The sequence below is a fragment of the Ruditapes philippinarum genome, unplaced genomic scaffold (genome assembly GCF_026571515.1).
Source record: "Ruditapes philippinarum isolate M1 unplaced genomic scaffold, ASM2657151v2 ctg1919_1_1_1_1, whole genome shotgun sequence".
In the NCBI taxonomy this organism is placed as follows: domain Eukaryota; kingdom Metazoa; phylum Mollusca; class Bivalvia; order Venerida; family Veneridae; genus Ruditapes; species Ruditapes philippinarum.
The window spans coordinates 135,462-160,250 of record NW_026863336.1 but is presented as its reverse complement, the minus strand read 5'-3'; the positions used below and the strand labels follow the sequence as shown (position 1 = coordinate 160,250).

General features: G+C 32.6%; 1 protein-coding gene across 4 annotated transcripts in view; it reads left to right on the top strand.

Moving 5' to 3' along the window:
- The window catches only part of LOC132721862 (neuronal calcium sensor 2-like), a 150,018-nt gene that overhangs the window by 28,926 nt on the left and 96,303 nt on the right, over nt 1–24,789 (top strand). The window contains exon 1 of one of the 4 annotated variants that reach the window (XM_060706233.1): nt 8,013–8,297. The exons of 2 other annotated variants lie outside the window; for them this stretch is intronic. The gene's annotated coding sequence lies outside the window, so the exon portion shown is untranslated. Of the gene's footprint in view, nt 1–8,012; nt 8,298–8,540; nt 8,564–24,789 lie in introns of those variants that run through there. One more of the 4 variants, XM_060706235.1, reaches the window with a different exon arrangement.

The window sequence follows — 24,789 nt, the reverse complement described above, 5'->3', positions numbered from 1 at the left end:
CTTTATGGACCCCCCATGATTGAGAATGTGGAAAGGTGGTTTTCTTATTTTGCTGTTTTAATGGTGATAATATTATCTCACCTGTTCTGTTTTTGTTCTGTTTGAGTGATTGAGCTTTGACCTCACAACTGAGGGATCATGTCCCGTTCAAGCCCTGTTGCGGTCACCATGATTCCTCATATGACACCAGTTCTGGTTTAATTGTCAGGAAGTAAAGAGATTCAAATAAGCTGCAACCTTTTTGTTTAAAGTTTCGGTTTCCATTTTAAACGGGACATAAATCTTCTCTGGGATACTTCCTGGACAGTCACCTGATTTCTTGGACAGTCCCTAAAATCTGGGACATTATAGCATGAATGTTTATATAAAGGTAATGGGAAGGGAGGAAAAAAAAAGGAATAAATTTTATGTTGTTAAATATTTTGGAGGAAAAAAATAAGAAGGCTATATTAAAGAATCTTGCTACTTTAATAGTATAACAAGAAAAGCATTGATGCAAAGCATCAAAGGGCGACGCCAAAAGAATTTGATCCAGATTTGCACCTATATAAAAGATATGTACTTTATAGCAGTACCATTACATGTGACCTGGAGGCTAGGGCCAGTTTAAGCTGAAACTGAAACCAAAAAAGAATAGACTCTGTCTTGCCAAGATGCAAAGACAATTTATAGTCAATTAAGCTATCTTATAAGACTCATGCTATTAGAAAGAATTTCTTCAGATTTATTTTATGAGACACAAGGATTCCTGAGTCATCAGCATATAATCACAGGCACGAGTATCGGACCTGGGAAGAAAAAATATGACCAGATGACCAGATTGATAAAAAAACTGTGTTTATAAAAACCAAAACAAAAAATGTAAATAATGATCCCCTTTAAAAATATACTATCAACTTGAAGTATATTTTTAAAGGGGGTCATTATTTACATTTTATTTTGGTTGTTGACACTTTTAAGATGAACACAGGTTTTTTTATCAATCTGGCCATATTTTTTCTTCCAAGGTCTGATACTCGTGCCTGGAGGTTGAGACCGGTGTCCCTTCATTACAAATAGATAAGACAGAAGCTGTCCTTTTCAAACTATGCACATGTTAGAAAAAAAATAGAATAACTATTCAGAATATGATTTTTTGAGACTTTATTAATTATATTGCTTGATCCAAGTTTAAGGACATTTTCAATCAATACATGTTTTATCATTTATAACTTTAAATGAAAGTCTCATCCCTTTAATAATAATGACATAACTGTATCTCTTTAAATGCAGAAAAATTATAAGTCTCAACATATCAATATACTACTGTCTAAGATATACATGTATGCACATAACATTAATAATTCCCAGTTTATATTAAATAAATATGAAATCCTAACATTAACATGCTTTTGATGACCTTACAACTGGTGAATTATATACAACAAAAATAGTATTATAAGTAATACCTTAGATAGACAGAAAAGGACAAATAATTTAGTAAACATGAGTTACTTCCCCTTAAAATAAAGAAAACCTGAAACCCAAAAGAACACCCTAAACAGCAAAATTATGAAATGCTGCAGGTTCAGTTTTATCAAGCCATGCAAATTAATGGTGAAGTATTCATAAAAAAATAGATGGCCATGTGTCAGCAGTAATTGCAGAAAATCGGATAGCTTTCAACATCCGGATACTGGTACACTTTGTAAAAACAACCATTCTGCGCAACAGATAAATGTAATAAGGATAATATCAATAGGATAATCGTTTACAACAGTTCCATTACCTATCCTTATACTCAATTGCAGGTGAACTTTCTTCTTGTAGGAAAATTTTGAAAATGTATAAATGAATGAATGAACTGATACGGCCTCAATCTAGACCACAACGATATTCGAAATCCGGGTTTTAGTATTGTCATTAAAACTAAGGGACAAGCTGTTAAACTTAACCTGCAATTTCGGGAAAATAATATCACAATGCACATGCTTTTTACATAAAGTTATTAAATACAAATATAACAACACATTTGTTTACTTGATTTTTACGAATCAAAATAAAACTAATTAACACAACATGAAATTAACTGCTAATAATAACAGCTCCTTCCATAGGCAAAAATAAAAAGCGTTCCATAATAGACGACGCCGCTCACCGGCGTCGCCAATAACTATTCCCTCATAGTATTTTTGTATTTTCTGATCGCAAGATCAGTAAATACAAAGCTAACATCCACGGTCTAACACAAAATTTCCTAACAGACCTCATATATAACAACGCAAAGTACTTCTCACTCAAAACTGTTTAAAAACCAGCAATTTAAAAGAAAGAATAATTTTTAATGTAGGCATTTAACGAATTACAGTGCATTAAAAGTTTAGATTAGTCAATAGAAATATGAGGTTACAATCACAAATTTCGCGGATGAATATCTTTTTTACCCAATGAAAAATGTTCGGCTATTTCCGTAAAGCTTAATCAATGAAAATGCTATTTTTAGCTATGTCGATTACCGAATACTCCAGAGCGTAGTACACAAATAAATCTGACTGTCGAGTAGTGGAATATATACATGTCGGACTGTTTTGGCGAGAAGATTTTCGCTAAATTATTTTCATCAGTGTTAAACAACAGGTTTATCGTGAACAAAATACCTCGAAATTAATAAGGATTACAAACACGAAATGGAAATTCTCAATTTAGAATTACAATGTATTTGTTTTTATTCACGCTACATACGTATTACTTCAGCGTGGTGCAGAGGTAGCACGCTCGTTTAGGGTGTGAGAGGCTGTCATAAAAAATGAAAAATGATTTTTTGATGCAACTCTAGTCATGCAAAATTCCATATGTATCAATCTCAAACTGTTATAGTAAAAAATCTAAACGCAGTCGCTGCATAAGATGAATTATAGTATATAAAAATAAACTTGTACAGGAAAATACATACAGATAGTCAGTATGATTTTGATTGCAAACATCAGAAAATACCACAGAGCTTGCAGCCCTTTGATTTAACAAATTGTTTCGCAGTATATTTAAGTAGCAAGTTTCATGAGATTTTTTGATAATAAATGTCATGCAAAATTGAATGTCTTCTTTTTCAGAGTGACTTTTTATGAAATGTTCATGGTTTATACATATATTACTTATACGACCAAACTTTCTTGAAAAACTGGTTTTGTGCCTCATTTTCATTTTATCTACAACAGTCAGAGTTTAATTATTATAGTAAGATAGAAACATGACCTTGTTTGGTTTAAATTAAATTATACAGACTTAAAGTTGCATGCCTCTAGATGAACCAAAAAGAAAATCTACTTCGACTAAAATGTACGAAAAGGAAAAATATTCACAATTCAAGAGTAATGATTTATATGCGTTGGTGCAACATAAAATAACTCAACAACAAAAAAAATCCCATGAAACAACAGCTTGACTTTGACTGTGTTTGAACCAACGTGGGTAAATAACTACTCTGACTGGCCAAACTGCCAGCACTCAGTTGGATATTTACCATATGCTTAAGCAACAACTTTTTACTGATCAATTGAACAATTCTAATAACCTGCAAAAACAAGCGCAACTGGACTTATACTCTTTGTATTTGCATATAACAAAAGTAAACTCCATTTAATGAATTACAAGAAATTACTGCGATTCAACATGGGAAAAGATGTGTTAAAGATTGTCTAGTTGTTTTCCACCAACTGTAATCAAAACTTAAATTTCCACGAACTTTAGTGAAAAAACTAAAATTTTCACAGACTGGTTAAATGAAAGCTTCAAATTCTAGACATTAGAAATTTTCAGATTAAAAACGAAATGAATCTTGTGTAATCACTGAAACTATCATACAGTTGCAATGTTCATGCCAAGATCAAACAGTGAGATAAATCTGTTGGCCTAATTGTGTCTGCGAATGTTGAACCACTGATGTCTTTAGGTTGACAGCAAGATTGAAGATACTGGCTGACTGCAAAAAAAAAAAAAATATTTCAACACCTTAGTGCAGCAACGGTTTAAGTTCTTCTCAATGTAATAGGAGTTAACCAGTTATGAACTAATGTGTTTCAGATATGGGTTTAAGAGACCAGTCTTGTCCTCTGCAAAAGAGGCAGAGGCAAGAGTAAACAATTTATTTGTATTCTACCTCTTTCATACAAAGTATGCAATATCCAAATCAAGTTATGAACTTTCAGGTCTGACCTGAAATATTCTAAAGAGGGTCTGTCAGGTACCAGCAGCCATATACATGTATTATATATATGACCTTTTCGGTAAAAGCCAACCAAAAATTAATAACTTTATCTGGATTGACAACTTGTTTTTATAACATAAATTATGCTACTTTTTGCATGAATTTCACATGGTCAAGTACGATTTGTGACTGTTTGTTTAATGGATGTAATCCCAAACTCAGCAAACGTGGGTTTTCCCCCATCTAATACAGGGGTACAAACAAACTTTTACTGTTACAGCTTCATGTTGCAGATAAAATGTTGCACTTAATTATTGATAAATTCACCAAGTTGTAACAGTAAAATTTTCTTTGAAACACAAGATAAGATGGGAAAAACTCACATTATGCCGAATTCCGGAGCATCACTGCAGCAAGTAATCACCTACATCTCTACTTTGTGATTTTTAGCAATTGAATTATATGAATAGGGGGCATAATGGTATTAAGTAGGTTGTGTTGAGTTGAAATGTCTTTATAAGATTCCAAGCATCTTGTGTGTAAGTAATTTCAGGGTTGACGGCAATACTACAGTAGCTTAATTTATGAAATAAAGAATAACTTACAACAGTTTGACCCTCAAATTGTCAGATAGTTTGTTCGTGAAAAGTCTGTGTTAAAAAGGGGGTGAAAGGATTCAAAATCATTGGCATATATGTAAAACTTACATGACATAGGTGGTCATGTTTGTCCCAAAGTGTCGTTTAGGGGTACAGGTTGACTGCTTATTAGGTGTGAAATTCTGAAAAATGTTTTCACGGCAGGTTAATTCAAATCATAAGGATAAGATTTATGAATGTATAATTTTTTTCAGTAAGTATTTCATGCCTTTAAGGGGTTGAACTTATGAACTTTTCACACTCGTAACCCCCAAAAAGTTCTCTTTGTTTTAGACTTTTATCTTTTGAAGTAAAGGCCAACCTCAATCCTCTGAATAAAGATCTCAAATTTGATTCCTCCTACCTTTATTTTTTTTAAATTTTTTTTTTACTTTATTTTTTACCATGAGAAGTAGTGTTGCACTCATGAACCAGGGGGGTATCTTTTGTCAAGGGCTGTTACGATTACTCAAATTACACACCTCCTCTATTGTTTGTCACAGGTCTATATTTTTCGGATAGATCTGTTAAACAAAAGAAAGTCTGTTATGAGGTCTATTTTTTGCACGTGCACAGGTCTGCTCTAGTCAAACAGACCCGGTCATGAAAAACACGTGAAAAAATAGACCTGCCTATGCGCATACAAAGACAACATGATATGCAATAGAAAATGAAAATAAAATGTATATGATTGTCATAACATTCCTGTCTATGACTTACAAAATCTGGATGTTTAATGAATGCACTTAGCAATTATTCCAACATCCCTATATCAAATATTTGAATAAAATTATGGACAGGGTATCAAAGTTTTTCAAAGTAATATTAATGTAAGCGGATCTTCTGTCATTAAGTTCACAATGTAACAAAAATAGACGCTTCAAATTCATTTAAAACATCTTAAACGTTCTAGAAAATCCAAAGTACATAAAAATTGTACCGAAAATTCATATCGAAAAAATATAACGAGAATATGTTTGTTTCACACGAATTTGTGATTAAAATAACGCCCATTTGAATATACTTTGCATTGGAAACCGCAGCAACCCACTGTTATGTAAACTTATGTTTAGGGCCCAAATAGGACATTTTTTCACTATTTGAGGCCCAAAAAGGGGGGGGGGGGTCGAAAGTGCGTTGTTTCGCGTATATATGTGGTAAAGGGTTAAAAGAATTTTGTATAGATATACTCCAAAACTTGCTATATAGTATCATGCATATACAAGTACTTAAAGTGGATTGGTCTATAATGGGCACATCTCCCATTATAATTTCAAATACCGATAGAAACGGTAAAACTGTATTACTAAATCAATTCTTGATTAAAAGAAATGTTAATAAAGTTATAGGTGATTTAGTATACAAATTTATATGCTGACCGATCATGTTTTATTCGATAACAATTTATAATCTGCTATATAAAATATAATATCGGATCATGTATCTCAGACAACAATATTCATATGCAAGTCTTTCGTAGTCTCCTGGGTATCCGGACATTTGCCCCCTCGGAAGTTTGCTGTGGTGGACATTTGCCCCCTTCATATCCTTGGAAGGGGCGTACATTTGCCCCCCCCCCCAACCCCCCGTTTTAAAAAAGTTGAAATATTCCATTGTTAAATTGATACCAAACTTCATCTCCTATTGTCAAAATTCCGTTGTGCTTCAATACACAAACTTTCGCGCAAATTTGTGAAAACAAAATAACATCCATAAATAAATAAAATAGAACGTTTCCATTGTTAAATTACATACTTAAAATTTATACAAGAGATGCCCTCTGACATATGACAAGTCGCCATAGCAAAAAAACAGGAAGCAAACGTCCGAGGGGGAAACTGTCCGGCAGCAAATGTCCTAGAAACAACAATGTCTGATACGAAATACTATCAACATAATTATTCATTCTTTTACATACCTTCCATTACAGACCCATTGACTTTATTATTGACAAATTACACACTTAGCTTTTTTATCATTATTTTAAAGGGAAAGCAGAGTTAAATGCAAATTATATATTTAAACCGAACGTTAATAAAAGCTTACTTGTATATGCGCTGTGTTAAAAGTAATCTTTGTGCATTACATCAAATGCAGCTCAAGCCAATAGTTTAACGGTGTGTAAGTTGGATATCGGCCTCGTACATCGATCTTTCTGTTTAGGAAAGACCTCGTACTCGGTCGATATCCTATACTAATCGGATATTGGTAATTCAAACCTAGACTTTCATTTGTCCTATAAGGGTAGGCCACTTAAAACAAGACCCATAATTCTAAAATTGACTTTAACTGAATTTTTTTCCCTTTTGATTATGCTTGCTGGATATGTCCCATTTACCTTAGAAGGTAGCTCTTGACAGTCAGTCCTTAAAATTACCTGACTCCTTGTCCTCCCTTTTTTTTTCTTTTGAGTCCTAAAATTTGAAGGTTGCTGGAATTCTTTTCTTAAAAAAAATCCAAGATTTAATTATAAACTATTCATATGCTCTATTTCTTTGGTTTGAGGGTAAAAACTAATAGAACAGACAGACCTTGCAGGAGAAATTGTTGAACATCTTTGTAAACCAGGTAACTTGTATTGTTGATGTATATCTTTTCTTTATCACTCCAATAGCATTCTGTGTATATATACCTTCACTATATAAATATTGGATTAATTTCTTCTCTTTTTTTTCAAAGGCAAGAAAATTGAGAAGAAAAAAAATTGGATTATTTGTGAATTATCTAAAAATATTACTAGTACATTTCTTTTTTGGAATTATTAAAGTAGGCTTTTAATTGTGAAATATTTAATGTTGTGTTTAATAAATTATTAATTGGATATATATTTAAAAAGAAATATTAATTTTTATATTTTGAATAAATCTTTTTAAAGAAAATTGGGAGTTTTTTTTCAGTTTTGATAATTGTGTACATGTATAAAAAGTCCTAAAGTGACATTTATATTGTTGTTTTTTCTTTGTTTTCTTAAGAAACAACAAATTAAATTGATGTTGTTAAAATGTTCTGTAATACTGACTTAAGAGTGTAGGGTTTGTTATAAATAATTATACGAAACTAGCTTTTGTTTAATTGTGAAAACTTGTGATGTGAGAGAGAGAGTGGATGACAAATGAAATTGTTCACGGACCACTGATTTTCTCTACCTCCAGATATTTATATATATATACAGTATACAATATATCAAGTGGTTTGTATGAGTTTATTTCTTGCTAGATGAATATGTGAAAATACTTGAAACTTAGTGTCGCATTAATTATTTAAGGAGGACTTGATACATCATTATTTGTGTGTTATTTATACGTACTTGATTCACGGCTTGGTTATTTACTGGAATTTATCGGGGTATCGCAACCACTGACCATTTCTGCGCTGTGTCGGGTCTTGATAAAATAGATCTCTCTCTATTTGAAAATAATATTGGATATTTTCATCCTGTAATCAAATTGCGAGGAAAGTTTCATTCTGTTAATAAGGTAAGTTGCAGATTAATACTGTTTTAGGGAGGAGGGGTGGGGGTTGGAAATTTATAGCCGTCTTTTTTTTTGTACTTAACCCTAATGACTTAATTATGTTTATATGACATGACCGATTTACCTGGACAAGCAAGGTTACTTTTTATTAAACCACAATCATAATGTTCAGATCCTGTTGTGGTAATGATATAAGTGGGTGTAAACATATTTGGTAGTATTGTAGTTAAAATAGCAAATTTTGTGAAAGTGAAAGGACATTTTTGATGGTATTCTATTTCATACAACTTTTCATATATCGTAACTATGATTTTTTTCCTTTCTTATAACTATCTGTAAAATGAAAAACTGTTAATTACATGTACCGAAACTCGGATGTTATCTTAACCTTCAATTGTGGTAATATCGTATCAATTTTAAGTGTGTTCAGCTTGGTGAATCAGTAGTCATTAAAATAAAAATAGATTTTATTGTCAGAAGTTTATTGCTTTTAAAAACTGCTTGTATGCAATACTGAGAAAACTGTAGTGACTGTTGGGTGTCATAATTTGCTATGTCAGTTTTGTATTTATTTTGCTATGTACTATCTTATTATATTTGTTTGTTCAGAAACAAAAGCATTTTGTCCTGAAAACATGAAGAAACCGTATATTATAAATCAAAGCCCTAAATATAACCTGTGTGTAGGAAGAGTGTTGTAATGAATGGATGTAAAAATAATCATTATACTTTGATATAAATTATCTTTTTCTTGCATACTCTGATAGATAATTGTGAATCTTTACAAAAAGGAATATAGAAGTTCATTAGGGCTTGTAGGCTAAATTTGCCTCCATTATTATTGACTGGATTTTTTTTGTCTTCTCCACTGTTTTGTTCCTCCTTTTTCCCTCCTTCTGAAAGCTTTTTAGCATAACGTTTTTTTATTAGAAAATTAGATATTTTAAATCAAACCATTCTTCATTATCAGTTTTTTAATTAGAAGGAGGAAATCCCACATAACTGGCGCACTTTTGGTAGTACCTGATTAAAATCTCGAGATATTAAAACACATAAAACTCCCAGAACAACCAAACTTGAAGAAATGTTAAAGAAAATAAATACTCTCCAAAAAGGAAACCATGAATAACCTGCTAATATATTATTATATTAACTTTCTTTTGGAAGAGATGGAAATAAAAGCATCAGGATCAATTAAGATTTTTCTAAATGAGCTTGAGATAATGCTAAGATAAATTTCTACATTGTGGGAGTTAAGCTGATGTTTCCTGGAAACTCCTTCCCCGTCTTATAAATAAGTAATGCATAGACTTTATAAAAACTTTCCGCCTACAACATGGAATTATTTTGGTGCTGCATAAGGAATAAGAACAAAACTTATGAGAAAGCTGGGGGCATTACTAGTATAAAAGAATGTTTTGTGTGGTTTATTGTTATATTTTCTCTCATCTTTCCATAATGTTCACTCTTAGTTTTCAGTAAAATGTACTTTCAGTTTGGAAATGGCAGTATGTAGATTAGATAACCAATTAAGTTACTTTATATCAGTGTTCTAAATTTGCATATTCTAATAACTAGTTGTATAAGCATGACTGGTAGGGTCTTTAGCTTGCCTTATTCTTTAGAAAAAGAATAATTTGTACACAATTCTTTGTCACTTTTCATTGTTCGACACTATTTATTTATAAGATTATCAAAATAAGGGCACTAACTCTTGCAATTTGTCTTTTGACATATTTATTTCCCTTTGGGCTAAATCGCATTTTATAAGATTATTAGAATAAGGGCAATAACTCTTGCAAATTTGTCTTTTCACATATTTATTTCCCTTTTGGGCTAAATCGCATGTGTAAACATTTGGTACTCGTGTATAGCTTATGTCATCAGAAGAGTGATGCAGTCAAGGGCTACAACTCTGCATTGATTTTTTTTCTTTTTAAGTTCTGAAGAAATTGCAATATTTGTACTTGTATCTTATAACTTTTGGGTTAGAGTTAAGAGATGTTGAAGAAAGAGTACAAATTTAATATTCTATTATTCATTATTATAACTGAGGAGGATTTCCATTGAATTTAAAAGAAAATCATTTTGTGTCCTGTTATACGAAATATAGAAAGATGTTATGTAAATTTTAACAACCTTACACCCAACCCACACTAAATTGACTTTGCCTACCCACACTAAATTTGTGTTTGTTTAATAACAATAATTATTTGTATGATCTTATATGTGATTACAATACTAAGTTACAAATTAGTAAAAATGGAGACCATGATACTTTTACTGATCTGTCAGTTTGTGAATTATTCCTTTGTTTCCTCAACCAATCATACACGTTGGTTTCCAGTTTCAAATTTTATAACCTCAAACCCAAAAGATATAGTCTCAGTCTCAGTGTACATGACGTAATCAGACAACTCTATGCATTATTTATTATTTCGTTCTTTTTTCTCGGTCCTTTATCTGTGGTATCAACCATCAGAGAATTAATAATGTTTGCATTACATGATGTTACAAATTAATCAAATCAATCCAGATTTCTGTGATGCCAGCACCTGTTTTTTTATTGCATGCACTTAAAAGAAATCTTGTACGGTCATAATTCTTTGCTCTTTCATACTGACTATGAATCAGCATGTCTGTCCATCTGTTGATACTTTATACTTCGAGGGGTTTCTATGGCTGAGTGGTTTGATGACATCAGATTACTGGCCTCTCACTACGCAATCCGGTATATCCAGTTTTGCTCCCCTTCAGTATGTCCCATTTTTGCTCTCTCTCAGTTAAGATGTCACATTTTGCTTCCCCTTGGTATACTACATTTAACTTTCACTAATTATTTCCCATTTTGCATCCTCTTTTAATATCCCATTTTGCTTCCCCTTGGTATTTCCCATTTTGCTTCCACCCAGTATTTGCCATTTTGCTTCCACTTGGCATATTCCATTAGCTTCCCCTCAGAATTTCCCATTTTTTTTGCTTCCCCGAGGATTTCCCATTTTGCTCCCCCAGAATTCCCATTTTGCTTTCCCCCAATTTTTCCCATTTTGCTCCCCCAGTATTTCACTTGCTTCCCCCCAGTATTTCCCATTTAGCTAACTCCCCTCAGTATTTCCCATTAGCTTCCCCTCAGTATTACCCATTTTGCTTCCCCCAGTATATCCCATTTTGCTTCCCCTTGGTATATCCCCTTAGCTTCCCCTCAGTATGTTCAATTTTTGCTTCCCCCAGTATTTTGAATTTTGCTATGCCTTGGCATATCCAATTAGCTTCCCCCTCAGTATTTCCCATTTTGCTTTACTTTGGTAAATTCCATTTTACTTCCCCATGGTATATCCCAATTATAGCTTCCTTTCTTGCAGGAACAATTAATCAAAATTTTGTTTCCACTTTTAACTGTTAAAGAGCATTGATCCTGATGGTCTGATGAACCATTGGCTTGATGCTATATGTTTAAGGTTTAGAAGTAACGATCATTGTATTATTAGATAGAAATGGTGTTTTGTTGACATCTATCATTCTTGATATATATGAAAAAAGGGATTTCATAGCATAGAAATTAACGGGGCATTGATTCAGTGGTCTACTTGTATGTACTACTTGTATGGTCACAAATATTTCATTGCATATATAAAAGGGTCACTTAGGGGGGAGGAGGAGTGATGTCCCCCCCCCCCCCCTTTTGAATCTGTTAGTGATACAATTACATTTCAACCTTTTCTTCTGAGAAAAAAGGTAATGATCACAGGTGAATTCAATAGATTGTAATTATTATACGTCATTAACCATTTTTGATGCCTTGATTTTATCTTTGTATAATTTATCTCAATGCAACAATTTTGACATGATGAAAATAAATGAAAAGTAATCACACTGTATCTAATCAACAAAAACATAATTAGATCATGCCATCATGCCATTGTGTCAACATGGTAGATTACATAAATTGATTGTATCTGTACATCCCATTAGAATTGAAATAATATTTATTGTAAAAATCCTGCATGCAGATCCACATTTCCAAAATCAATTCATTATTTAATGGGACATGGTCATAAAGTTTTACTGTAAACAGTGTTTTATTGGTATGTGAGAATATTTTGTGTTCCAATGTTTGTTTTTATTCCGAAGTAAATTCAGTGTCTATTTGATGTCATTAATATTTCATCATTAAAATTATTATCTCTTTATAAGCCTATAGCAATGTTATGTGTCTTCTGTTAACTAAATACAACCAAGTTGTTCACTGTTAACACATTAAAATCTAGTTGTCCACTGCTATCTAATTACAATCAAGTTATCCACTGCTATCTAATTACAATCAAGTTGTCCACTGCTATCTAATTACAATCAAGTTGTCCACTGCTATCTAATTACAATCAAGTTGTCCACTGCTATCTAATTACAATCAATTTGTTCACTGTTATCTAATTACAATCAAGTTGTTCACTGCTATCTAATTACAATAAATTTGTCCACTGCTATCTAATTACAATCAAGTTATCCACTGCTATCTAATAACAATCAATTTGTTCACTGTTATCTTATTACAATCAAGAGGTCCATGCTAATCTAATTACAATCAAGTTGTCCACTGCTGTCAAATTACAATCAATTTGTTCACTGCTATCTAATTACAGTCAAGTGGTCCGCTGTTTACACATTATGTTCACAACAGTCTTCACATGAATGCAATAAAAACAATTGTAAAGACATCTTTATCATCAGTGGGAAGAAACAAGAGATCTTTATTTACATTAACCGCCATGACCAAGTTATATGAGGACCCCTATTCCCCCACTTAGTGCCCATTCAAACTGACAGACTACTTGGAGTTGGGGGTGGTGGGGTGGGGGTAACCCTATGAAAATTTTTGGAAAATTGTTGGCTTGAGCAAAGATATCCCACACTTCTACAAGTTCTGTAGTTTACATTGATATTCTAGAATGGACATGTTGTCTATTTACTTTCATGGCAGCTCTCTATTTACATGAACAGTGTATTTTCACAAATCATGCTTAAGTAATTGTTTTCACAGGTAGGATTGCACTTCATTATATCATTATTGCAATAAATCAACAAGTTTCTGTTTATTCTAAGCAGATAGGAAAATTGATTTGCACTTTTAATTATGATTTAAGATCAACAAAAAAGCTTTCATATGTTTACAATATGCATTAAGAATTTCAGTTATGAGATCATCACTAAAAGCAAAAGGAGATTAACATCTGTTGATATTTCTAGGGTGTTTATCTTTTACTCCATAGAAACTGAGATAACTAAATTGTGTGCCCCCCTTTTCACAGTTTGTTTGCTTCCAGCCAGGGACTTTGAGCCTGCTTGTACCTAGCTAAGTCACCAATTCTTCATTTGGTGTGCAAAAATTCTGGGAGGGGCACCTCAGGTTCTGAGTTTGTCCTCCATCAGTAAAGCTGGAAAACCACCAAATGACCTTGACATTAAGAGAAAGATATCCTATCAAATAAATTTTGAGGTTTATAATGAAGAACAACATTTTGATTGAATCATTATTTCTTGTATATTGAACACCATAATCCTAGTGTTATGTATTGTAAGAATTTTTGAGAAGGTGCTCCTAAATTAATGGATCATAAGATTTTATCATGATGTTGCACTAGCTGTGCTCACATGCCTTAATAAGCTGTCATCCCTAACTCAGCTGAATTTACATAATGGACTTGCCCAGCTTTGAATTTGGAACAGTCCATTCAAAAGTTAAAGGGATTTCAATAAGATGGCATAGATGATATACAGGCTGGTGGCAAAAATTACTCGCTTTTTGTTCCAGCAAGTTTGGTGTTAATTATCTACTTAATGCTATATAAAAACCAGTAAAACAAAACACCAAGGAAAACAACAACAACAAAAAAAAACTCGACTGAACAATTAACAGACAAAATCACTTTGTCTTAGTTATGCCCACAGTATTATTTGCCCTCAAAGAGAATATTTTTTGATATTGCTGTAAAATATTTATTTAGTTTCTGTGATGGCTGTTTTAAGAACGATCGCCACGGGAACGCTTTCGCAAGTTTTGTCTGTTCTCATAGATTTCCAAGTCGGAAAATGGGATTAGACATGCAGAAGTAAAGGCACTCTACCAGGACTTGGGGGAAAATGTCAAAAATAACAAGACATAATGAAAATAATTTCAGTTGTTCTTGTTTATATTGCAGAAGCTTTACTGTAAAGTAGTTACAAATAACAATTGTTAGTAGTAAGATTATGTAATGATAGATCAACCTGTTTACGCAAAGGTTTCGTTACAAGGCGATCGGTGCATCGTATTTGTTGTAAGATGAAAAGAAAAATTCATGTGCACGCAAGCCTTATTGGTTTAAGAGTACATCAAACGGCATGTGGCAATGACCTGTATTAAAAGGAATTTGTTAAGAAGAGCTGGTTCAAGGACTTACTAAAAGAAAAAACTACAGTAGGTATTGATTGACAAATTGTATCACAATATGCTTGTATACTGATAAATTTTTGCACCTCTAGAAATGACATACTACATACTTGTAGCACCATAATCACAGTATACTTGAATAACTGGATAAATCTTTCAGTGCATAAAGACTAGAAGCTGTCTTCTATTGGTGACTCAGACTTCAACAGATATTTGAGCCGTGTCACGATAAAACCAACATAATGGGTTTGCGACCAGCATGGATCCAGACCAGCCTGCGCATCCGCGCAGTCTGATCAGGATCCATGCTGTTCCCTATCAGTTCTCGACTTGTAAAAGGGTTGGTAAGCGAACAGCATGGATCCTGATCAGACTGCGCGGATGCGCAGGCTGGTTTGGATCCATGCTGGTCGCAAACCCATTATGTTGGTTTTGTCGTGACACGGCTCAATTACAGTTTTCTTTACAGGGAATCTTGCATTTATTAAATTAACTTTATACAGTCAATCAACTCTTTCTTTCGAAGCATAATCAAATGTAATGGCTGATAATCAAGTACCCAGAAGGAATTGATACGATTATTTGACAATAGCTTGAGTACTCAGTCTGTCACTAGAATTTTTAGCGTGACTATTCAAGTAATAGAGAGTGCTATTGTACTCATCAAGGCGTCAACGTCGGTGTCACATTTTGGTTAAGTTTTTTCATGCAAGTTGCTAATTTCCAAAAGTACTGAAGGGGAATATGTTGAAACTTCACACACTCATTTTAGAGCATAGTGAGAGGTCACTGACCAAGAACCATATCACTCTAACATGGAATAAGACAGAATTATGGAGAAAATTCTACATCATGGAGGCTCTTGTTTAACGCACAAGCACTGAGAATAGTCAAGCACACTGTCCTGACAGCTCTTGTTTGAAAACATAATCTGACATAAGATTGTTTGAAGAAATAATTGTTAACTTTTAATCTGCTAGCGTCAACAGATTCTACCAATGCCACCAGTGCCAACCGTGATCAGCCTGCACAACTGTTATGTCTGATAATGGTCTGCAGTGTATTCACTATTCAGTCAATAAATGAGCCGCGTCACAACAAAACCAATATAGTGGGTTTGCGACTAGCATGGATCCAGACCAGCCTGCGCATCCACGCAATCTGATCAAGATCCATGCTGTTCGCTTACCAACCCTATAACAAGTAGAGAAACTGATAGCGAACAGCATGGATCCTGATCAGACTGCGCGGATGCGCAGGCTGGTCTGGATCCATGCTGGTCGCAAACCCATTATGTTGGTTTTGTCATGACGTGGCTCAAATATTTTTTGGAATTGTCCCTAAATAACATTAACAGTTTTGTTGAAATAGAAAATCAGTAGGCAAATCCATTTGATAAGATATTTAATGAGGTTACGAACATTAAACGGGACTTTACCTGTAAGATTTTTTAAAGCATTCTGTATGGAATGAAGAATCATTGATTTTAAGAGCTACTTGTAATTATACAAATATTAATTTACTGTCTGACAGAATTTGAAGTATAATACTCCCCGGAAACATCTAATATTATAAACCAATAATATGAAGTATTGATAATTGTATTTGTACATATTAAGTTAATACCTCACATGAAAACAAAAGGAAAGAGATCAAGTGTTATTGTATTTTGATTGGAGTAAAAATCAAACAAGACATATTTATTACTTGTTAACATGGTATGCAATATGATTTGTATTTCATGACTGAAATATCCAAAGGGAAAGAGCTTTTTAAACTTTTACCATGCTATTTTTTTTTTTTTATTATGATCTTCCATCCGCATACTTTTACCTTGATCATTACTTTTTAAGTTTTCTTCATACTTGGCCACATTAGAAGCCTTTGGACAAGACCTTCAAGTAGACCAGACATACCTTGACCTTTAAAGTCAAATGTCTTAAAAAAAAATATTTTGCTTGTTTTTTAAGATTTGCCAATCTTTCAATCTTGGGAAATTTTAGTCATTCACCATCTTTAAAATATGTACTGACTAAATAGTGAAGAGTGCAGACTTATGGATGGTAAGATTGCATGGATGTGTTGGCTGATCTTGTTCTGCAGTGGTCACCTTGGTAGGATCTGTTGATGCCAGCAGCAGCTATAGGCTATAAGGGTTAAAAACTTAAAATATAAAAATCACAAAACTTGTATTGGATGTTCTCAAAATAAAAATTTCACCATTTACCTGTCTAAGTGCTAAAGCATAGATGTTAGATTACATTTATACCATTTGCAAGTTAATAATAATGACATGTACGATATGATTTGTCTATAAATGCATGTGGTTAAACATTTAAACTAACTATGCGTAAAGGTAAATTATCAGGTTGTATATACAATTGGTTATACATCAGTGAAAATGAAAATAAAAATGACAATATTATTGCATGAGTAAATGTCATCATTAATATTGTGTTGCGTAAAAGTTTAATGGTAACGATATCAGCCAATTTTAAGATGATTAAATATTCAAGCATCTGGCTACGTAATTAAAGGTGATATGATCAACATTAAACTGCAAAAAAGGTGTTGTTTGGTTGAGCGATTGTTGAAATAAACACAACATTTTAATATTTATTTATTGTTCAGATATTGATCAAATTAGTGTTAATTTTTAGTTAAGCAATTTATGGGATAAAAATTGTAAATGGAATATGTCAGTTTGGGCTTTTATGATAAATTGATAAATTATTTTTTCGAATTCCATAAGAACATATGGCATGGGAAGATATAAAATAGAATTCAATATATATGTCAAGAAAGTGTACAACATAATATACAATCAGAATTGAAACAACAGAGAAGATTTAAAGTTAATTGTATGTTGATAACAAAAATGCATGCCTAAATACTCGGGTATTCAAATCTGTATATATATACCAGTTCAAGTTTCACATAATGTTTGACTTAACATATTTGAATTATGAAAATTACATATGCTTGTATGTATCAAATCTGAAATTTAAAAAAGATACCAGAAATGAAACAAATTATTCATCCACTAATGTTGCATATAATTTTAAAAAGTATTTTGTGAAAGAAGTCTTTAAAAAATAGTTTGTCGAGGGTTTGAACTTGCAACTCTGATTGTCATGCCATCATACTTATCACTAAGTCATTGGGCCGTAAGTATTTATTGATATACTATCAGTAAAATCAATTGGTAAATTGTAATAATTTGCAGAAACTAACGAAAAAAACTCCCGACAATTAATCATTTGCGGGTCAATATTGCCAAACAATATTGATGAATGATAAGTTGTCAGTACATATGTTACTTATTATGATATATCATAAACTAGGTGAAAATCTATAGTCCCAATTCCCACTCAATTATTTTTTATGCAGAAACAAGTGTTTTTTCCTCTTTTGTGACATGCCAGAAAGGTCAGTGTTCCGAAATACCATAGGATTGTTATCTCAATGATGAATTATGATAATTATTTATTAACCTGTGTTATTATGGGATTTAGACATTATTAATTTGTACCTTCATCATTTATGCATGCCAATTAAAGAGCATTTGCATAAAATAGAGGGTCAAGCAAAGTTTATGATTAAGTCATCAGGGAAAAAATAATATGGAATTTGGCCTTTGAGAATTAAATTGGCCAACTTTTTGTAACCTAATGCCAGGACAAAGGTGCTTGACCAATGAACAATTAATGGCATCTGTTTGGTCCAAGGGGAGTGACAACTGAGTGACTTAGGTGTCAGGGTCACAATTAAAGATTATATAGACCCCAGTACTGGTTACAGTTCTAAGAAGTAAACAAGACTTAAAATTAGTACAGTCGCAAGAATTTGTGTCATGATCAGCCTCGATTGAGCCTTGTTTTCTGAAATTCTTTGTATTATTTCTTAACTTTTAATCAGAGCGAATTATAAGAGATGAAATGCAAATGTCGAAAAAGTCTCACGCTGTCTAGTTACACTGCTATAGTCTGCATCATTACCCTTGGCCTCTACCCTTTTTTTGAAACATCTTAATTAGGTTTGACCTTTTACACAGTCTGCGTTCGAAATTCAAATTTGTGAAATCTTACCAATCAGTCGTAATTTGGTGAAAATTTTATTTCAGACACTTCAATTAATAACACCCATTTGATTAAGACATTTAATCTTTCAGACCATTAATATAATCCAATGGTTTCCCAGGAGCCTTGTCACTTACTTTAATTTTTTTAAGCTTGAGACCAAAAAAAGTAGTTCTAAAAGTTATTCCAGGTTTTCTTTGAAGTAATGATCCAGACTTTGAAAATAAAAGGACAGGCTAATGCTTTTCTGAAGTTTATATTTTTCATCATTGTTTACATCTCCTTTGATGCTGTTATTAGTTGAATAGAAAATAATCCAAATAGCTGAGAGAATCTTCAGAATATTCAATTTAATCAATTAAGACATCAATTTATATTGAACGTATTAACCTTGAGTCAGCTAACGGAAGCTTTCTAATCTTTGATGCTTTAAAGGCCCATGATGTTTTTTAAGTAGTTCAATGCAGCATTTGGATGTGAAAGTGCAAAATTATTCAATGTGTTAATAACATTATTTAGTATAAATGCACTTCAGTGGTGATGGTGCCTTGTCTATGCCATTTTGACCAGATTTAATACTTTACGCAACTTAATTAATGAACTCAAATCACGCTATAATGACATTTCTAAAATGTCCAGCACAACCTGACCCAAGGGGGTCAAGATAAGAAACCACCATTTTATTCTTTATATGGAGAAAAGTTTTGTTCCTTTGACTTCTCTAGTGTATCCATTTTAAGGACATTTACAGAATAATGAATGAAAAATTCAAAACTATTAAAGAAATGAAAATTTTGCCTTTGTCTCCCTTTAAAGGTGTGCGCTCATAAAATGTTGCCTTTGTCTCCCTTTAAAGGTGCGCGCTTATGCAGAGATCCTCCATCAGTAAAGCTGGAAAGTCGCCATAAACCGATGAAAAAAATAATATCTACTAGAAGATTTTCGTATATCATTGAATATAAATTTTTCAAATAAAATAACAACACAATGTGAAAGATTTTCAAAAGTGAAAATTATATTTATTATATTAACAATTAAACAATTTAAATGTAAGTATGAAACCAAACATTTGCAGAAGTAATTGTAACCATAGGGAAGATATTGTCTCAGCATGTTTATTTTTAATATTTTCATTGGTATTTATTAATGCTTTTCATGTCTTGGATTTTGCAATGATTTTGTAACTTCTTGTAATGGTAAATTATTACATGGACATGCTTTAATCATTTTGTTTTGAAATCCCAGACATGGAACATTTTGCAAAGAATTTCGTTAAATATTCCATTAGATCTTTGCCAGAAATGCAGTACAGTCGACATTGTATTAAGAGACCACTCAAGGGACTGCCAAAAAGTGGTCTCTTAATAAAGTGGTCTCTCAATAGAATTCTGGAAAATTCGAGACTTTTTTATATTACAAGTCATAGATATAATAACATCTTTTTATAAAAACAAAAACTGTACAATATTATATAATCATTATGTATTACAGTTTCATAATTACATTTATGCCTTTTGTTTAAAAAAGTCATCAATATGTGTTTGTTTTTTTAGTAGATATTTGTGTACAAATGTGATCTACGCTCATCATACTATTAACAGGTCATTTTGACCTTGAAACAAAGCATATTGTCATATATTATTAATATGGTCATACACATCTATACACATCTCCTGCTGAACATACTTTCAAATCATCAGCCAGACCTCTAGATAATTTTTCATGCAATGAGTTTGAAAGTTCTTTATTTTTTCAGCAATAAGTTTTCACACTACCCCGATTTCAAAACATTAAAGTTTGAGAGATCTTAGATTTTCATTATATATTTTTTTATTTATTCTTTTTTGTCGAAGGGTCATAATTATTGGGTACTACATGTATTTTATAAAGCATCAGATGAGCACCTAGATCTACACCATCAGCAATGAAAGGCTGTAGTGTTTAGTCCACTACGTTTCACGATTTTATTTTTACTACAAACGATGGCATTTGCTATTTACTCAGACTCAATTCCATGCACGATTTCCTCCTCGTTCCGACGTAATTTTTGATGATTTTCTGGAAGGGAGGTCACTCTGAGCACAATACAAAACTGTGCCAATGCGGTGTTGCGATACGTTATTGCTCTGACAAAATATGTCACAATAAATATTACTATCGGAAAACTGTTTCTTTCTTTCCGATTTTGAAACGATTGCAATTGTTATTAATTTCGTTTTTAAACGACAATTATTTGTGACGGTCTAATTGACGGCCGTTTAATAAATACTTTAAGACCAATGACCATGAAAAATATTTGTTTGTTCAAACCTACTCGCTAATTACACAGGTGAGAATGTCCGTAGGGACGATTGTTTGTCACGGCCGTTTAATAGATACTTTAACACTGAATTTTGTACATTTGGGCGGACATTTAGTGGCCGCTGGCCGCGATATAAAATCGTCGTTAAATAGAATTAACTTATATAGTAAAAATCATCGGGAGGGATTTTATGTGGCCGCTTAATAAAAAAGTCGCTCAATAAAGGTGGACGCACGTACAATGCCGACTGTATTTGAAACAATTTTAGAAAGTATAAAGTCTATGGTCTGAATGTATAGCTTTATTTATGTGTTAAAGATTTGAATTCAATGATACCCTGTTTGGATCAATAATGTGTATTTAAAAAAAAAAGCAGGAAAAAAAAAAGAAATAAAAAAAAAAAATTATTGGCCTTTTCAGAAGCAAAAACTTTAAGACAGTGTACTATGTAACCAACCTCCCCCGTTCACACATAGACGCCGCTTCTACTACTATCAAAGTGTGGCCAAAAAAGTGCCCAATGGTGGCAAATCGCAGGAAAAACGTAGTGCAGTATGATCGCGGTAGCGACTTCATGATCGGAAAGCTCTATGCTCTCGCCACGTATATTTTGGTCAGCATCTGTCAGCGTAACATCGTAGTTTAAGCGTGTCAGCAGCGCGTTGGATGTAGGAACATCATAGCACAGTTGTAATGAAGACCAAAATTTGCCAAATTGCTCGATTTCGACACCGATCGGCCCCGATCCAATACTTTTTCAGATCGTGGCTTGATCGGCATGATAGTCCTAAAGTCGCAGTTTTGTGTGAACGGGGGTGTAAGTCACACCAAGTTCGGGAAAAATTATAATCGGCACTCCCTATTCCAAGAGGTGGGGGAGCTATAATTTGGGAGAGAGAGCAATAATTAGAAGAAATAGGTTGAAATTAAAATGCAGGAGAAGTAGTCAATGCTCTATTATTTTGATTAAAAATAGAGAAATAATGGGCCTTTAAAGAAACAATTATTGAACTGTAGTGACTGTGCATGTTAACTGTCAATCTGATCAAATGTAATTTAAAGATAAGACTATTATATTGTGACTCAACAAACAGATGGGATAGTGTCTAGACAACCATGTGACAAGATAACAAACTATTTCTTGGAAATAAAATAAAATTCTGATTGTTTAAAATACATTGTTTACTTTTATGTCAAAGTCGAATTGTAAGTATTTGTTTATTCGGTAAAGAAAGGGTTCTAGCAAAAGTTTGAACAATCAGTTCTAGGCGAGTTTTTTTCCAGAATTCATTTACTTTGCGAATAAAAGGATACAGTTAACATACTTTTAACTAAAAGGATTTTTTTTGAAAGATCAGGTGAGATAATTATGTTGTCAATGTAAATTATATGAAATAATATTATATTCACATTGTTAATAATCAGTTATGATTTTTGTCTATGTTAAGTCTATGAAATAAAAGGCTTGATTTTTGTATATTGTCAACTTTAGATTTGGTGTAAAATAAATTATGGAAAGATATATATATTTATCATGGTCATTATTACACTTTTAACAGTGTCAACATATTCAGCTTGTCTGTTTTCAAAAAAAGGCGGCTGACATGATCGCTGTGTTGTTGTTGTTGTTGTTGTCAGTGTCATTGTTCAGAAACTTTAATGTAGCCCATTATTCAAACATTTTAAAAGGTAACAACGTGAATCTTAGAATACTTTTTTATCATGACAAAACTATCATGTAGTTGTAAAAGAAGGGGCATAATTCTGGAGGCAATATTTTTGGAGTTATGCCCCTTTTTTAACTTTTTTAACGAATGGGCGTTTATATTGAATTTTTAACAAATGGGCGTTGACATTGAATTTTTAACAAATGGGCATTTATATTGAATTTTTAACAAATGGGCATTTACATCGTGCATGCGGTTCTCTTGTTTGTTTTTTTCATTATGGCATCGGGGAGGAGAGGGGGGGGGATATTTCAATCTCTTAAATTCTTTGAAGCTGAGAGAGCAGAAGAGAATATGGTTTTTGCTTTTTCAAAGAAATGTCTTTCTAAAACAGTGGAACAATTTTGATAATGGGACTATAAAAAGCAGTGTTTCTCTCACAATCACAACGTTTTTCTGTTCTTTTAGACTTAATTACTTGACAAAAACAAAGCGGAAAGCATTTGCGAAATTATTTCAAATTTAGTTGTAAATGTATCAGAGCATAACAGGATGAGATCTGTGTCAGCTGAAGCTTGATGTAAAACTGATGGGCGATGTAACATTGATGAGAGTAAAGTTATTGTATCGTAAAATTTCTTACGACTTTGAACAATAGTACATAATTATTATATTGATAATGAATTTGCCTTTGATTGTAACAATTTTGAGTCTGCCTATAGCAAGATTTCATAATTATGAATAATTAATTACAGTATTTTAATATTTGTTCCCGTTACACTATATGTACGCAATTTTTGTAATGCTTCATTAAATTCTAATTAAATTTTTTTGGTCAGGGTAAAGATAAATTTGTACTGAGCAGTTTGTGTACTATTTATGGTGGGGAGGGGGGTTGGGGGTTGGCGTGGGGACGAAAGAAAAGCATTGGCATGACCACATTGAAGGGCTTAAGGGCTCAAGCTGAAGATCTTTTGTTTCATAGTCAAAGCTGTATACGTAGAAAGACTAGACTCCCTATTTTGTAATTGACTCCTATAAGAATTTAATTGTTTGTTTGGCATTAAATCTTATAGACTATTATTATTTTCTATTCATGCACTTTTATTTTAATTACTTTCAGATTAAACAATTATAGCAAAACAGCTGTAAATCCATGAACTTCAAATTTCGTAATTATACTTGTATTTAGGATAAAATTGAATAAATGTACATCAAACTTGAATATGATATTATTTTTATACTGTCAACTATGTAGCTTTTTCAAACTGTCGATTATGACTGATTTTAATCCGGACTTTCCAAAGAATAGGGAGAGTAATTGAGCTAATGTCAGTGTTGGCATCACTGTCGCGCTTCAGTGAGTTTTGCATGCATGTTGGTTTATCTCCAAAACAAGTACTGAAGAGTATGACTTGAAATTTCACACACTTTGTCACCATAGTGCAGTAATGGGTTAACTCCTTATATAATTCAATAGAAGCTAACACGTTACTGCTCCAAGCTGACAACTTGTTCCGGGTGAGCGTAGGTCCAATAACAAGAGTCATGCCCCTTTTCTTATTGTGAAGCACCAAGTTTAGTGGAGCATGTTGTCTTAATACACACAACTCTTGTTTGGAAGAAATGAGTAAATGTGAATCAAATGTTTGATGTTTGATGCTTTTATTTTCATAGACATTAATTGTTGATAAATAGTCAGGCCATGACATTCCTTTCTTCCCAAAGTATTGATAATTATTCAAGTTTGTTCTGGTTCTAGCAAAATACATGAACACGGCAATAACCTAAGAAAATTTGATAAGTCAAAACATTTTTGTTCCTATTTATGCAATAATGTTTTTGAGAATATCAAGGCTTCAGTACTGACATGATTGGACCTATTTAGGAAAGCAGAAGACTTTTATTGTTTTTCATGGCCATTTTATTTCTCGTTATTTGTTAAAATGGAGATGTTTTACTATTGATTCTAGCAGTATCAGGCAAGGTTTTTTTTATCTTTCAGGGAAAACAGGCATCT